Here is a 17,601-nt window from a genome sequence, read left to right on the forward strand (position 1 = left end):
GATCACGTGACCTTGTCTCCCCCCCCCCACAATCGACATAAATATGAACCGGTGGCCAAACATTTAAATTTTGATCTGCAAAGAATATAACTGTGAAAAGCCACCACGACATATTTTTTTCAGTGCCGTTGTAACTTTGAACGGTTAGTGAATGAACAGTTATAAGTCTACTTATACCATTTCAGACACAGGGCTGTCTCCAATCTCTTCTTAACAACCTCCGCTGATGCAGCACTCACAACTTTGTTTCACTGGTTAACTAGCTCGATACCTGTGCTTCACTACAAAACTATGTGGTGGGGCTTAGTTTTCGGAGAGGAAAATAAAGGGGAAAAAAAAAATCTGCCTCTGCCTACCAGCATCCATCAATATTCATCTGGCTAGTGTGCTGTCAGTGTGTGAGAGAGTGGAGGGCTGTTTGGAAACTGAAAAAGTATTTGCTGTGTGAGCAAGGAGACAGCTAGGAGCCTGGCATGGCTTAGCTCAACTGTTCTGTCCTAAAGCTGCTTGGTGCTGTGAAACTGAAACTGAAACTCCTCTCCTCTGCTCGTGTTTTGCATTTGGAAGAGACTTCTTTTCAGGTGGGGAGTGGGAGAAGAACTCCTTAGCATCCAAGCCTGTTAATAATAAGAATAATATAGGAAATACTAATAATGCTCTGATGGTCATTTGGAAAAATCTTTTCTTAGTGAGCCCCTAGAAGCCAAGAGGAACCTATGAGACAAATTTCAACTTTGTAGGCTTTACGGTTCTGGAGATTTCGTGATGATGCATGAGTGCCATTTTGCTTTTATAAATATAGATTGTCCTCCCTGTCAGGAAATTTCTCCTTAGTTCCAGGTTGCTTCTCTCCTTGATGAGTTTCCATCCTTTGCTTCTTCTCCTGCCTTTAGGTGGCCTGGAGAATAGGTTGACCCCCTTCTTTCCCAAAGATGATGTCCATGGAACAGCCTAGGACAAGACTATCTCAAAGCTGGAATAACCTACACAGACACATCAAGCCCAACTCAGACATTTCAACCGATCTAACCTACGATTTAATATCCAGATAGCAAAACATCCATGTTCAGTTCAGTTCAGTTGACTTTATTGTCATTGCACCTCATACAACGAAAATAAATGCCATCTCCAATGTACATTATAACTACGAAAATAAAACACGAACACACATCCTTCGCATCCTATGCAATTGAATGGAAAACCCCGATATTGCATTAATATTGCAATATGGAGTAGGATTCAATACAGTTATTGCCTTGGGATAGAAGCTGTTTTTCAGCCTATTTGTCCTTGCTTTTATCCTCCTGTACTGTCTGCCAGATGGTAATAGTTAAAAAAAAAAAAGGGTTCCCAGGATGAGATGGATCTTTGAGAATGTTTCGAACTTTTTTGAGGCAGCGGGAGCTATGAAGCTCTTCCAAAGAGGGGAGAGGGCAACCAATGATGCTCTGCGCAATGACGTTAACCCTCTGGAGTGCTGTCCTATCTGCCACTGTGCAATTGGCAAACCATGCAGAGGTGCAGTAAGTTGAGATATTCTCTATGGTGCAGCCGGTAGAAGGTCACCAGCAGTTTTTCATTCAGTTGTTTTCTGAGAAGCCTCAGTAGTATAATCTCTGCTGGGCCCTTTTGACCAGGGCTGCAATGTGGACACCCCAGGTCAGGTCCTCTTTTATTGGAACACCTAGAAACATATCAGTTGTCAGGATTCTAGGAGTTGTCCTAATTCTATACAGTTGTTAGAATCTCTCGTTTCTGAGTATGCAGCGTGGGCTACAAGCTTCAACACCTCAACCATCAAAACAAGGAAGAAACCTGTGGTGGGTTTCCAAATTGTTTCCTACCGGTTCTATGTGTGGTTCTATGCATGCACGCTTCATGGGCGTGCATGGACGGCTCAAAGACGGACCTCGGTCAACGCTGGTGAGCCGCGTGAACCAGCTGAGCTAAAAAACAAGAGAATATAGGAGAGCTAACGGCGGGGGCAGGTGAATGGGACCAAACAGAGGTGGCATTTGCCAGTTCTCTGAACTAGTCAAAATTTCCGCTACCACCAGAACTAATCCAAAACCGGATGAATACCATTTCTGGGAAAAACATGGCAAAGGTTCAAGGTCAGCTGTAAGAAACTTATCTTAACAACTGGGGCAGATGTTATGCAGTTTCCCCGCAAGCCACAATGTTGCCTTTTTTTGCTGAAACCTTAACAACCTTTGAACACAACTTGATTAGGAAGACGCATGAATGCATTTCTACTGGAGTTCTTCCTTTGAAAGCTTTGAACTTCCGAGGCTGGGGAAACTGATCCCATTTGCAATCATCATCATGACAACAACAAAATAACTAACAAAATAATAAATAAAATAATACTAAAAAATAAAAATAAATAAAAAAATAAAAAAAATAAAAAAATATAATATAAAATTAAAATTAAACATAAAATAAAATAACTAACATAAAATAATAAAATAAATAAAATAAGAAATACATAAATAAAATAATAAAATAAAAATTAAAAATAAAATAAATAGCATAAAATAATGAATAAAATAAAAAATAAAATATCACATAATAAAATAAAATAATAAAAAATAATAATGAATAAATAAAAAATAAATAAAATAATATAATAAAATATAACATAAAATACTAAATGAAATAATAAAATTAGATTAGATTAGATTTTTATTGTATATCTGTATGTGTGTGTGTGTGTATATATATATATATATAAAACTTACATATATATATAAAACTTAAGAATGAATATATATATATATATATATATATATATATATATATATATATATATATATATTCATTCTTTCTAGTTTTCGCGTACTTACATGTATGGTATTCAGCTTTGTTCTGGTATTTTCCCACATCATTATAGTTGTGCTTTTAAAGTTGTAGCAATGTTTCGGCAGAATCTCATCTGCCATCATCAGGCTTCTATATTGTGTTCGTCTGTGTATATATAAATATATTGTGTTCGTCTGACGAACACAATACAGAAGCCTGATGATGGCAGATGAGATTCTGCTGAAACGTTGCTACAACTTTAAAAGCACTACAATGACGTGGGAAAATACCCAAACAAAGCTGAATGCCATACATGTAAGTACCTGCGAAAACTTAAGAAAACACACACACACACACACATATATATATATGAATATATATATTCATTCTTAAGTTTTATATATATATATATACACACACACACATACATACAGATATACAATAAAAATGTAACTATATATGGATATACAGAATATCTATGAATATGCAGAATATATGTCTATGGAAGGAATATATACGACTGTACAGAGTGTTTATGAACATATTGAATGTAAGTATAATGCACAGAAGTTTATACAAGATATGTTATATATTATCAGGGAAAGTATCAGTGTATGAATGGGGATAGACGAGTTGAGGAGTTCAGTAAGGAGGCTGCCATGTGGTCGAAGCTGTTCCTTAGCCTGCTGGTCTTAGACTGCAGGCACCTGAACCTTTTCCCAGATGGAAGAAGACATTGTTTCCTCTGAATGTCCACAATGGCAGGAAGTGGGATCCCTATAATGCGTTGGGCGGTTTCACCACCCTCTCTAATGCCTTCCTTTCTTTAATGGTGCTGTTTCCATACCAGACTGAGGTACAGCTGGTTAGGATGCTCTCGACCGCACAGCGGTAGAATTTGATCAGAATAGTTGGGAATAGGTGATTCTTCCTCGGTAACCTCAGAAAGAAGTGAGCTTTCTTGAACAGGCTGGTGGTGTTGATCTGCCAAGAGAGATCCTCAGAGTGGTGGATCCCCAGGAATTTGAAGCTGGTGACATGTTCTACAAATACACTCTAAAAATAGTAAAAGTAATAAAATAAAAAATGAAATAAAAACATATAAAATAAAAAATAAAAATAAAATAAACAACATAAAATAATAAAATAAAAACAGCTTTCTACCTGGCCTGCACTGAGCTTGTCCCCATGCAACCCAGAGGTTTGCAAAAGACAACATGGGACACCTAACATCAAACGTAGGTAGGATTCTTGTGCATCGTCCCAGGTCACCTTTTGATCTTCCACACTTTAGCAGGAATTTCAACTTGTTTGTTTCCTTTCCAGAAAGCAACGCCTTCTTTTCCAAATAGTTCAGGCTCAGGAGCCTTTCTGAGCACGTCAGCAAACGTTAAAGGCTGAAGAGTTTCTTCTCTCCCCCACTCTGCTTTCCTTCTCGTACAAATACAGGCACCCAGGTAATCATTTACTATTTTTTCCTTCTGACTCGAAGGTTGCAAACTCTTCAGAACGCCGGTAAGGAATCACGGCGAGAGAAAAATAAACATTTAGGAACGAACAAACACAGCTGTTCCCAAGGCGGCTAAAACACCAGTTACACCATGATATGCTGCAAAGGGGAGATTTTGTAGACAGCTTCATTCTGGAGAAACCATTTTCATTTGGGGAGACGTCAAGCGCGAAAAACAACCAAGAATAGGTGAAATAACTGCTACGTCAAGCATCAAATCAAGCCGATCATGGCTTAAGCTACAACAAAGGAGTTGAGAGCCCACATTTTAAAATCTTTGCAACAACCTGCAGAGGTAAGCTAGGCTAAGAGGCAACAACTTTGTAGAGTAAAAGTCATATGGAAAGGGAATCTCAACTCAAGTCTTCCAACGATCAAGCTCAGTCCAGTTCCTGCTGTACCTTTTTAAGGTGTGAGAAAACTTTAGGGTTTCTGAGCCCTTCCGCCCCGCGGATCCCAAAGGGATTTTTTTTCAAGAGGCCACTGGCGTTCCTTTGTTTTTCCTTGAAGAGGTTTTGCTTCTCATCCGAGAAGCTTCTTCAGTTCTGATTGGTGGTGGGGAATGGAAGGATTTCTTGCACACAGAGCTGGTTATTTGCATCCTTTTAGAGGGTCGTTGAGGCCACTTGGAGGATTCAGATGAACTCCATGACCAGTGCTAAGGTGACTCCAAGGAACATGGTGGAGGATGGAAGGATTTATGTCATCTGGTCATTCGCGCTCTGAGAGTCACTGAGGCCACTTGGAGGTTAATCTGTGCCCTCAGGGTCACCTAAATAGTGCAAAGGGGTGTGAAACCTTCTTGGAAATGCTGGACAGACTGTGTTGTAGAGATAGGTGGTGTTGTACCACACCTATTTGCACTATTCAGGTGACCCTGAGGGCACAATAAACCTCCAAGTGGCCTCAATGACTCAGAAGGAGTGCTAATGTCCAGAGGACTGCAAGGATCCTTCTATTCTCATCCATTCAGTCAGAACTGAAGAAGCTTCTTGGGTGAGAAGCAAAACCTCTTTGGAGAAAAACCAGAAAGTCCAAGTTGCCTCTTGAAAAAAGCACTTTGTGGCCAACTATGACTTGGATGACTGAGAATCTCCATAGATATTTAGCTATAACTACAGAGCTAAAGAAGCTTCTTGGATAAGAAGCCAAATGCCTTCAAGAAAAAACAAAGATTAAGATTAACAGGGTTGGAAGGGATCTTGTAGGTCATCTAGTCCAACCACCCGCCCAAGCGGGAGACCCTACACCATTTCTGACAAATGGCAGTCCAATCTCTTCTTGAAAGCCTCCAGGGATGAAGCTCCAACAACTTCTGAAGGGAACTTCTGTTCCATAGATTGATGGTTCTCACTGTCAGAAAGTTTCTCCTTATTACCAGGTTGAATCTCTCCTTGTTCAGTTTCCATCCATTATTCCTTGTCTGACCTACAGGCGCTTTAGAAAATAGCTTGACCCCCTTCTCCTCTCTGGGGCAGCCCCTAAAATATTGGAAGACTGCTCTCCTGTCTCCCCTGGTCCTTGTCTTCACTAGACCAGCCATGCCCAATTCCTGTAACTGTTCTTCATATGTTTTAGCCTCCAGTCCCCTCATCATCCTGGTTGCTCTTCTCTGCACTCTTTCTAGAGTCTCAACATCTTTTTTTACAGTGTGGTGACCAAACATTTCTTACCTTTGAGATTCTTCATATTGAAGAAGGGAGCAATCCCAAGTGGTCCACCTGAAGGTAGAGGTGCAATGACAATAAAGTCAACTAAACTAAACTAAACATGGATGCCTTGCTATCCGGATATTAAATCATAGGTTAGACAGGTATAGACTAAGGCATATTAAGAACGGTTACAGGAACTGGACTTGGCTAGTGTAGTGAAGAGAAGGACCAGGGGAGACATGATAGCAGTCTTCCAATATTTGAGGGGCTGCCACAGAGAGGAGGAAGGGGTCAAGCTTATTTTCCAAAGCCCCCAAAGGCCAGACAAGGAATAATGGATGGAAACCGAAGAAGGAAATATTCAACATGGAAATGGAGAAACTTTCTGACAGTGAGAACAATCAATCCAACGGAACAGCTTTCATTCGGAAGTTGTGGGAGCGCCATCACTTGAGACCTTCAAGAAGAGATTGGACTGCTATTTGTCAGAAATGGTGTGGGGTCTCCCGCTTGGGCGGGGGGTTGGACTAGATGACCTATAAGGTCCCTTCCAACTCTGATTATTTGTCCTCTGTTATCTGTGTTAATAACAGGTTGTAAAGTCTGAGCTGAGCTTGGTGCAGAGGTGGTCTTCAGCAGGTTCGGACCAGTTCTGGAGAACTGGTAGCGGAAATTTTGAGTAGTTCAGAGAACCGACCAATCCCGCCTCTGACTGGCCTCGCCAACCCCCTCTCTTCTCTGCCTCCCATTGAGTCCCAGCTGCTCGGCTGGGTCTTCTTTGGTTGCCCCGCACAGGAAAATGGAGCTGGAAAGCAGGTTAGTGGGGTGGGGAGGGAATGAGGATTTTGCAGTATCCTTCCCTGTCACGCCCACCAAGCCATGCCACGCCCGCTAAGCCATGCCCATAGAACTGGTAGTAAAAAAAATTGAATCCCACCACTGGGCCTGCCCCCATCTCTTTTCTGCTGCCCATTGGGTCCCAGCTGATCGGCGGGGTCTTCTTTGGTTGCCCTGCACAGGAAAATGGAGCTGGAAAGCAGGTTAGTGGGTTGGGGAGGGAATGGGGATTTTGCAGTATATCCTTCCCCTGCCATGCCTACCAAGCCACGCTGCGCCCATAAAACCACGCCCACAGAACTGGTAGTAAAAAAATTTGAACCCCAGAACTTGTTGCAATGAACACCCATTGTCAAACACCCCTTGGCGACACCTATATTGGTTTAGTTTCAAGGATGCTAACAACGGAGCCGGCACCGAACATTTCTCCAGGAGTTTGAGTACACAGCTAGTCCTCGCCTTGCAACAGTTCATGTAGTGACAAATGTTGCCACGCCCACTGGAAAAAAAAGGGACTTAGCACCGTTTTTCAACCTTACTACCGTTTGAAGCATCCCCAGGTGATCAAACTTCAGGTGATGGTCCTGGCATCATGCCATGCCCCCTTTGCGAACTTCTGACAAGGTCAGGGGGAAGCCACACTCACTTGACAACCATGTGACTCACTTAACAGCCACAGTGATTTACTTCACAACCGGGGAAAAGCTCACTTAACAAATGTCTCACTTAAGAACTGAAATTTGGGGCTTACTTGCAATCCTAAGTCCAAGATCACCTGTCCAGGTGAAGCAGCTCCCAGAGCTTAAGCCATTCCTCTCAACAATTCCCATATTTTAAAGTCCTGATTGAAAGTGCAAAACAACTAACAATTCATCAGTGGCAGGAGTTGCCTTCAGTAGTTGTGTTTGCTCCATCACTGGACGTTTTGAAGAAGAGACTGGACATCCATTTGTCTGAAATGGTATAGAGCAGGGGTCGCCAACCTTTTGGACCTCAGGGACCACTAAACTCATAATTTTAAACTCCGGGGACCACTAATATGAATTTTAATTGATGGTGGCTTGCTGACATTGGTGGGAGAGAGAGAGAGAGAGAGATCTGATCTAACCCCCCCTCTCTCTCACACACACACAGAGGCAGGGGTGGGATTCAAATTTCTTAACAACCGGTTCTTGGCCATGGCCTAATTTGTGTGTGTGACTTGGTGGTCATGTGACTGGCTGGGCATCGCTTGTATGTAAATAACAAAGAATGTTCTTTCTGCACCAACTCAGAAAGCTCAAACTGCCCAAGGAGCTGCTGATCCAGTTCTACAGAAAAATGATTGAGTCTGTCATCTGCACCTCTATAACTGTCTGGTTTGGTTCTGCAACCCAACAGGACAGACACAGACTTCAGAGAGTAATTAGGACTGCAGAAAAAAACAATTACTACCAACCTGCCTTCAATCGAGGACCTGTATGCTGCGCCAATCAAAAAGAGGGCTGTGAAAATATTTACAGACCCCTCACAACCTGGAAATAAACTATTTCAACTCCTTCTCTCAAAATGATGTTATAGAGCACTGCACACCAGAACAATTAGACACAAGGGCAGTTTTTTCCCCAAATTCCATGACTCTGCTAAACAAATAATTCCCTCAACACTGTCCAACTATTTACAAAGTCTGCACTACTATTACTGTTAATCTTCTCATCACTCTTTATCACCCATCTGCTCCCACTTGTGACTATATGACTGTAACTTTGTCACTTGTATCCTTACGATTTATATTGACTGTTTCCTAGTATGATTTGATTGCTGACTGAACCCTATGACTATCATTAAGTGTTGCACCTTAAGATCCTTGACTCTTGACAAATGTATTTTCTCTTTTATGTACACTGAGAGCATTTGCACCGAAGACAAATTCCTTGGGTGTCCAATCACACTTGGCCAATAAAGAATTCCATTCCATTCCATTCCATTCCATTCCATTCCATTCCATTCCATTCCATTCTAAATATTTACATAAACATTGAATTTTTTATAAAAAAGAGCAACTTTTACCCAAAATCAGGCAAAACAGGCAGGCAGGTTGAGTTGCACACAGAATCTCAGATTCACTTAGAGATCTGTGTTTCTGTCATTGGCTATCTGAGTCTACAACTGAATAATAGAACCTTCAGTCCTAAAGATTAGCTAGAGAGCAAGAAATCCAAGGATTTACTGCTTTCTAGCTAATCTAAATCTCCCAGCACAGCAGAACAGCTGATGGCTGGGGGAAAAAAAAAAAAAAAAGGAAAAGTAGCAACTTAGCAGGCAAGTTTACCAGGTAAGGAGTGAGTGGGCGGGAAGGGTTCCCACAGGCCATGTGGACGGCGCAGTGTGCAGCCTGGGTTCATTGCTTTGGGGAGTGCTCTGGGGATGACGTTTCTCTGCGGACCACCAAAATTTTCTCACAGCCCACTAGTTGGCGACCAGTGGTATAGAGCAGGGGCTGCCAACCTTGGCAAATTTGAAGACTTGTGGACTTCAAACTCCCAGAATTCCTCAGCCAGACTTTGGCCACGCCCACTCATTGCAGGCCCTGCCTTTCTTTCATAGATCTGGATCAGGGGTCTCCAAACTTGGCAACTTTTAAGACTTAGGGACTTCAATTCCCAGAATTCCTCAGCCAGAGGAATGCTGGGAGTTGGTCCACAAATCTTAAAGCTTTGCTGACGGAGGAATTCTGGGAGTTGGAAGTCCACAAGTCTTAATGTTGCCAAAGTTGGAGACCCCTGGTATAGTCCCCTGCTTGAACAGTGGGATGGACTAGAAGACCTCCGAAGTCCCTTCTGGCTCTATTACAGGTAGTCCTAAACAATTCACCTAGAGGCCATTTAAAGTTACAATGGCACTGACTTCTGATCGTTTTTTCACAGTTACGACCTTTGAAACCTCTGCTTTGACCCCAATTCAGCTGCTTGGCCCCTAGTTCCTACTTAACGCCGGTCACAGCCGACTGGGTGGTCCTCACGTGGGTCCTCTTTGGCCCCTTTCTTGACGAGCCCAGTCAAACCTTCCAGCCAGGTTCCCCTTAACAGCCTTCCCCGCCGCGGCGATTCGCTTAAAGACGGCGACGGTGGCAAAAGGTCATTAAACGGAGCAGAGGACTCACTTAACAACCTGTCTCGCTTCTCATAGGGACACGGGGAGGGGGGGGGACTCCATTGTTGCAGCTGTTAAGTCGGCATCCAAGCCTGCTCTGCCAGCTTCAGTCTACCTGTTGGTCGCGGAATAAGCCGCCGCCGGAATCAGAAGGAGAGGGGAAACGAAACCTCGGATTCTTCTCGATTTACTTTGGAGAAAGTGAAATCCACCTGCGGGCGCCAGGAGGGGAGAGGGTCCAGGAAGAAAGGATCCCCGGGGTTCCAGGTGGGCATGGAAAAGGGCGCAGGTGAGCCGCCGGAGGGAGGGAGGGAGGGAGAAATTCCGCAAAGGGAACAAAAAACTGCGCAGGGCAAAGCAGCCCAACTCACCTGTCACCTCGGGATCGCTCCGGAATCGAAGTCGGCTGTAGATCTCCTGCCATCCCCGGAATTAAGTCAATCAGTAGGTCTCTCTCTCTCTCTCTCTTTCTCTCTCCCACTTTCTCTCTCTTTCTGTCTCTCTGTCTCTCTTTCCCTCCCTCTTTCTGTCTCCCACCTTCTTTCTCTTTCTGTCTCTCTCTCTCTCTCTCTCTCTCTCTCCCGCCCTCTTTCTCCCTCTCCTCTCTCCTTGCCTCTCTCCCACACAGACTCTCTCTCCCCCACTCTCTCTCTCCCTCCCTTTTTCTTTCCTTCTCTCTCTCTCTCTCCCCCTCCCGCTCCCTTTCTTTCTGCCTCTCTCACTTTTTCTCCCACTCTGTCTTTTTGCCTCCCTCCCTCCTTCCTTTCTGCCTCTTTTTCTGCCCCCCCCCTTCTGTCTTTCGGTCTCTGTGTCGCTCTCTCCCTCCTTCTCTCTCTCTCTCTCTCTCTCTTTCTGCCCCCTCTCTTTCTCACTCTCTCTCCGCTTCTGCCTCTTTTCGCAGGAGCCCGTCCGAATGGCCGCCCCTCATTGGGCAACCGGCGTCACGTGGTCGACCAAGACCGGGTTTGAGGGAGGGCTGTGGGTGAGTGTGTGAGGGAAGGTGGAAAAGTTTTGCGAAGTTTTTTTGGGAACGCGGCGCTTTCGAAAGAATCGCGCTCCGTCTTTTCTTGCAAGCGAGCCGGGCGAGTTTTTGTTGTGGTTCTTTTTCTGCTTGTTAGGGTTTTTTTTTCCTTTCTTTTTTTGGGTGGTGGTGGTGGGGGTGAGGTGGGTGGAACCTCAGGCGACACGGGATGAAAGGAAGGAGCCAAAAGAGGAGGAAAAACAACAACACACCAACCAACAATCTCTCTTACTTTGCTGTTTTGCCCAGGTAGATTTGGGATGCTATTCCCCCCCCCACCTCAAAAAAAAAAAAAAATCCCAGGAGAAGTTACTGGAGGGGAATAGGGCTGAGTTCAATCAGTCAGTCAATCAATCAATCAATCAATCAATCAGAATAGAGCTGGAAGGGCAGATAACAGATAATTAGAGTTGGAAGGAACCTTGTAGGTCGTCTAACAAATAACAACAAACAAATAAATGATCAGTTGGAAGGGACCTTATAGGTCATCTAGTTCAACCCCCCCGCCCAAGCAGGAGTCCCTACACCATTTCTGAAAAATGGCAGTCCGATCTCTTCTTGAAGGTCTCAAGTGATGAAGCTCCCACAACTTCTGTTCCATTGGTTGAGTGTTCTCACTGTCAGAAAGTTTCCCCTTATGTCCAGGTTAAATCTCTCCTGGATCAGTTTCCATCTATTTTTCCTTTGTCTGGCCTTCTGGGGCTTTAGAAAATAGCTTGATCTCTTCTTCCTCTCTGTGGCCGCCCCTCAAATAATGGAAGACTGCTATCCTGTCTCGCCTGGTCCTTCTCTTCACTAGGGACCAGCCATGCCCAGTTCCTGTAATCGTTCTTCATATGTTTTAGCCTCCAGTCCGCTAATCATCCTGGTTGCTCTTCTCTGTACTTTTTCTACAGAGTCTCAACATCTTTTTTTTATAGTCTGGTGAACAAAACTGGATGCAGTACTCTAGGTGTGGCCTTACTAAGGCTTTACTGAGTGGTATTACTTGATCTTGATTGTATCCCTCTGTTAATGCAATTTAGGATTGCACTGTCCTTTTTGGCGGCTGCTGCATACTGCTGGCTCATCTTTTGCTGGTTGTCCACTAAGACTCCAAGATCCCTCTCACAGTTACTGCTATTGAGCCTGGATTCACCCGGTCTGTATGTGTCCTTTTGGTTTTTCTTGCCTAAGTGTAGGACTTGACTTTTCTCTACATTGAATTTCATTTTGTTAAGTATGGAGGTCATCTAGTCCAGTCCCCTGCTCAAGCAGTACTCACAAGGAAGTCCCAAAGATGCTTTTTTTCAGGAGGCAACTGGACTTTCTGTTTTTTTTTTCCTTTTGAAGATGTTTCGCTTCTCATCCCAGAAGCTTCTTCAACTCTGACCGGATAGTGGGGAATGGAAGGATTTCTATTCCTTGAAAACAGATGGCTATTGGCCTCCTTAGAGGGTCCCTGAGGCCACTTGAGGTTTATCTATGTCCTCTAAAAGGATGTAAATAACCAGCTCTGTCTGTAAGGAATAGAAATCCTTCCGTTCTCCACCATCCAGCCAGAACCGAAGAAGCTTCTTGGATGAGAAGCAAAAGGTCTTCAAAAGTAAAACAAAGCAAAACAAGAAAAAGCCCAGTTGCCTCCTGAAAAAACAACAACAAAAAAAGCATTTTTGGGACAATTGTGACTGAAAATCTCTACATACTTTTAGTTATACAATTTGGGACGAACCCCCTTGGAATGGGGTGGGAGTAGCAATGGATTTCCAGAGATAAAAATTGCGGACTACGGGAACCAGGAGCACCACTCAGGTGACCCTGAGAGAGCTCAGATAAACCAGCAAGTAGTCTCAACGACCCTCTAAACCAGGGGTGTCCAACCTTGGCAACTTTAAGACTTGTGGACTTCAACTCCCAGAATTCTGGGAGTTGAAGTCCACAAGTCTTAAAGTTGCCAAGGTTGGATACTCCTGCTCTAAACAAATGCAAATAACCAGGTCTGTCTGTAAGGAATAGAAATCCTTCCATTCCCCACCATCCAGTCAGAGATGAAGAAGCTCCTTGGATGAGGAGCGAAACGCCTTCAAAAGAGAAAAAACAAACAAACCAGAAAGTCCAGTTGCCTCCTGAAAAAAAGCACCTTTGGGACTTCCTTGTGAGTACTGCTTGAGCAGGGGGCTGGACTAGATGACCTCCATACTTCATAAAATAAAATTCAATGTAGAGAAAAGTCAAGTCTTACACTTAGGCAAAGTAAACCAAAAGGAAACATAGAGTGTTGTAGGCTAACTCTGCCCACAGCCAGCAGTTCAATTCTGACCAGCTCCAGGTTGACTCAGCCTTCCATCCTTCCAAGGTCATTAAAATGAGGACCCAGATTGTTGGGGGCAAGAGGCTGACTCTGTAAAACCGCTTAGAAAGGGCTGCAAAAGCACTGTGAAGCGGTGCATAAGTCTAAGTGCTATTGCTATTCAATTTGCGAAAGTTCTCCGTGGCTTTCAAATCTAGGTGAGTGGTCTTGAAAAATGACCACCAGCAGGGATTTCCTATGTCTCTTCCTCACCTTTCCTTCCTCATTCAGAGAGTGGAATTGCCTCTCTTTATGCCAAAAAAGATTTTCCTCAAGGATGAACTCAAATGTTGTGCTTGTGTTGATCGTGGCCGAAATCAGGGGTTGCCAACCTTTTGGACCTCAGGGACCACCATACTCATAATTTTAAATCCCAGGGACCACTAACCGGTTCTGTGGGCGTGGCCTAATTTGTGGGTGTGGCTTGGTGGTCATGTGACTGGCTGGGCATGGCTTGTATGTACATATTATAAATATTTATATAAATATTGAATGTTTCATAAAAAAAAGAGCAACTTTTACCCAAAATCAGGCAAAGCAGGCAGATTGAGTTGCTCACAGAATCACAGATTCATTCAGACATCTATCTATCTGCCATTGGCTAGCTCAGTCTGTCACATAAAATTTGCTTGCAAGCAAACTCACAAAATTAACTCACAACACACCATGCATGTAAATATTGATTTTTTTATTTAAAAAAGAGCAACTTTTATCCAAAACCAGGCAAAGCAGGCAGTCAGATTGAGTTGCTCACAGAATCATTCAATGGTTGCCATCGGCTAGCTCAGCCTCTCAAATTTGCTTGCCGTGAGTCTCCACTGAATTTGCTTGCAAGCAAACCTTCAGTCCTAAGGGAGGTTTGGCTGCGCTGAGCCGAAGATCTAAAGGCTAGCTAGAAAGCAAGAAATCCAACCATTTCCTGCTTCCTAGCTAATCTAAATCTCCTGGCACAGCAGAACAGATGATGGTCGGAAAAAGGAAAAATAGCAATTTAGCGGACAAGTTTACCAGTAAGGAGTGAGCGGGTAGGAAGGGTTCCTGTGGGCCATGTGGGCTGAGCAGCCTTGTGTTTCTGCGCAGCCTGGATTAATTGCTTTGGGGGGGTGCTCTGGGGCTGAGATTTCTCTGTGGCCTACCAAAATTTTCTCACGGCCCACCAGTTGACAACCGCTGGCCTAAATAATGTACTGGATGAACCACCATTGTTTCTGGAACTATGCAGATGCTCCAAATGTCAAAGCACTGCAAAACCATGCCCAAACTCAGGAAGATGAAAAGGGGTGATCATTTTTTTAAAATTTTCCATTCTCTTCCCTTTTTCTGGGCTTCACGAGAAACGTTTGCAACCAAAGATACAAGAGGTTTCCCAGATGGGTTTTGTTCCCTCCTGCCTAGGATTCAAAGAGCATCAATGCCCTGATAGCCATTCTGGAAAGACCATCAGGTGGGTGGGAGAAAAACAAAAAGGTGTGCAACACGCTTACTCCATCTACTGGTTAATCTTAATATTTGGAAGACAAATTCCTTGTGTTTCCAATCACACTTGGCCAATAAATTATTCTATTCTGTCCTGTCCTGTCCTATCCTATCCTATCCTATCCTATCCTATCCTATCCTATCCTATCCTATCCTATCCTATCCTATCCTATTATTCTGTCCTTGCTGAATATAGAGACAGATAGATAACTCTACAAATTCTTCCATGCAAAGTTTCTTTTGTTGGATTATATTAGGTATCCTCAAGGTGACTCACAGTTATGTCGAGATGCATCTAATGTCCAATTCTTTGCACAGTTGAAATCATAGTGTAAAATGATAGTGATCTTTCTGTCCCAAATTTCATCCCATCGTAGCAGATACACTAGCAGGAGGCTGAGTTTAGGCAAGAGCGAAGAAATCTCCACCGACTCACCAAGAGTCAATTCAGTGACCAATCAGGGTTGGAGATGTGGCCACATGACATGAACTACATTTCTTAGGATACCTTAACTATATTTACCATAATGCATTCCCTTAAGGGGACAGCTCCCAATTCTTAACAAACTATCCCATTCCCATTAACTATAATTGTCTGGACAGCACATCTATTCTATTCTATTCTATTCTATTCTATTCTATTCTATTCTATTCTATTCTATTCTATTCTATTCTATTCTATTCTATTCTATTCTTCATTCTTTTGTTCAATTTTGTTCTGTTCTATTCATTCTTCTGTTCTATTCTATTCTATATTCTATTCTATTCTATATTCTTTTGTTCTATTCTGTTCTTCATTCTTCTGTTCTATCCTATCCTATCCTATCCTGTCCTATCCTATCCTATTCTAATTCCTTATTCCTCTATTCTATTCTATTCTATTCTATTCTATTCTATTCTATTCTATTCTATTCTATTCTATTCTATTCTATTCTATTCTATTCCATTCCATTCCATTCCATATTCTATTCTACTTTTCCTTTTATTTCAAGATCAAACAACAAACCACTCCTCGATGCGCTCTTGTGGTGCAGTCAGAGTTCACATATCCTCGTGTTTCTGACACTTTGGCAACTTTAAGATGGGTGGTCTTTGACTCCCAAAATTCCCCCAGCCAACCATGAACTGTGGGAATTGAAGGCCACCCTCTTGAATTTGCCAAAATTTAAGCAATATCAAAGGGGCACGGTGACTCAGTGGCTAAGATGCTGAGCTTTTCGATCGGAAAGGTTGGTGGTTCGGCAGTTTGAATCCCTAGTGCCGCATAATGGAGTGAGCTCCCGTTACTACTTTCCCAGCTTCTGCCTAGCAGTTTGAAAGCATGTAAAAAAATGCAAGTAGAAAAATAGGGACTCCTTTGGTAGGAAGGTAATAGCGTTCTGTGTGCCTTTGGCATTTAGTCATGCCAGCCAGAAGACCTTGGTGGTCTTCTAGTACAACCTCCTGAGATCCTATAAGATTCTGAACTAATGGCTGTCCAGTCTCTTCTTGAAAGCCTCCAGTGATGGAGAACCCACAACTTCTATTTGTGATGACCCGGGGTGCAGCATAAAGGCAACACAGTCAAATAAGCAGTAAGAGTCTCTTTATTATCTCCAACTTTGCCCCCAATGTCCAGGTTACCTTCGGCTGGAGAAAAACTCTCCCAAGAACAGCCTTTAACTGTAGAAAATTCAGTCCAAAACAAGGTACACAGAAACTGTAACTTAAAATCCAAACAAACCAAGCTGAAGTAACTAGCTTGACAGGGCAGGAGAAGGAATTTCAGACTTGAAAACAGGGCAAAACTCACACAGGTGGGAAGACACCAGGAACACAGATAAGCCACGACGATACCAGATAAATTCACGATTTGCTCCCAACAACTTGCTGTGTGCAACTTCCTCTTTTATACACTGTGTTCCCAGCTGCAGCTAATGAAGGGAATCAGGCCCTTTCCTCCCCCGTAAGCCATGCAACTCACATTGCTCCCTTCTCTGTTCCTCCCTGCATGCCCTAGGATGAAGAGGGGGGTGGGCCTGGATCTTCCTCTGAATTCCCTCTCCCTTGCTCTACCTTTTCTCTGCTCTGCCCAGCCGGACTTTGCCCTTCCCCAGTTTCTTCCACAACCAATGGAGCCATTCCCCACTCCCTGTCAGCTGTTCGGCTTCCCCCTCCGAGTCAGATTCCGACAGGGGCATGACACTATTGTTATTACCTTTATTGTCAGAGTACAACATGTGTACAATGAGATTAGCTGAGCCTCCCTTCATGCACTCACACACACACAACGCAACCCCTCCAACACAACTAGAGGGAAGTCATTTCACTGATTAATTGTTCTAATTGTCAGGAAATTCCTCCTTAGTTGTGAGATTTCCAAGACCTCCCATGATCTTCCACCAGTTACTTCTTGTCCTGCCCTTAAATGCTTTGTAGAATAGTTTGTTCCCCTCTTCTATGTAACATCTTATAGTATAAGATCTCTTGCTTGAGCAGAGGGCTGGACTACAAGACCTCCAAGGTCCCTTCCAACTCTATTCTGATTGACTGGAAGACTGCCACCATGTCACTTAAGAACAACATGTTGCTCATGAAGATTTACTTCATTACGCCTTCGCTTAGCAACTGTGGCAAGAAAGGGTGTAAAACAGGGCAAAACATACTTCACTTTAAGTCTCACTTAGCAATGGGAATTGTGGCCTTAAATCAAGGACTACTACCTGCCATCATCATCTTTTAATGACTCCATAATCCCTTGGGTGGAGTCTGGGCAACTGAATAGAGCTAGCAGAGCGTTTTAATGGCCAGATACCCTTCCTGTCACCAGTGTGGAGTTCTGTTGGGCAGATATATTCTCATC

At 43.4% G+C, this 17,601-nt stretch overlaps 2 protein-coding genes across 2 annotated transcripts in view; one reads left to right on the plus strand and one right to left on the minus strand.

Moving 5' to 3' along the window:
- PGCKA1 (PDCD10 and GCKIII kinases associated 1) overlaps positions 1-10,817 on the minus strand; it is a 48,186-nt gene extending 37,369 nt beyond the window's left edge. Inside the window, 1 exon segment of the mRNA XM_026699863.2 lies at positions 10,305-10,817. The gene's annotated coding sequence lies outside the window, so the exon portion shown is untranslated.
- LOC113435791 (toll-like receptor 6) overlaps positions 1-17,601 on the plus strand; it is a 458,202-nt gene that overhangs the window by 378,270 nt on the left and 62,331 nt on the right. The gene's annotated exons all lie outside the window — the stretch shown is intronic.

Source organism: Pseudonaja textilis, chromosome 6 (genome assembly GCF_049901715.1).
Source record: "Pseudonaja textilis isolate UNSWEBS1 chromosome 6, rPseTex1.2, whole genome shotgun sequence".
Lineage (NCBI taxonomy): Eukaryota > Metazoa > Chordata > Lepidosauria > Squamata > Elapidae > Pseudonaja > Pseudonaja textilis.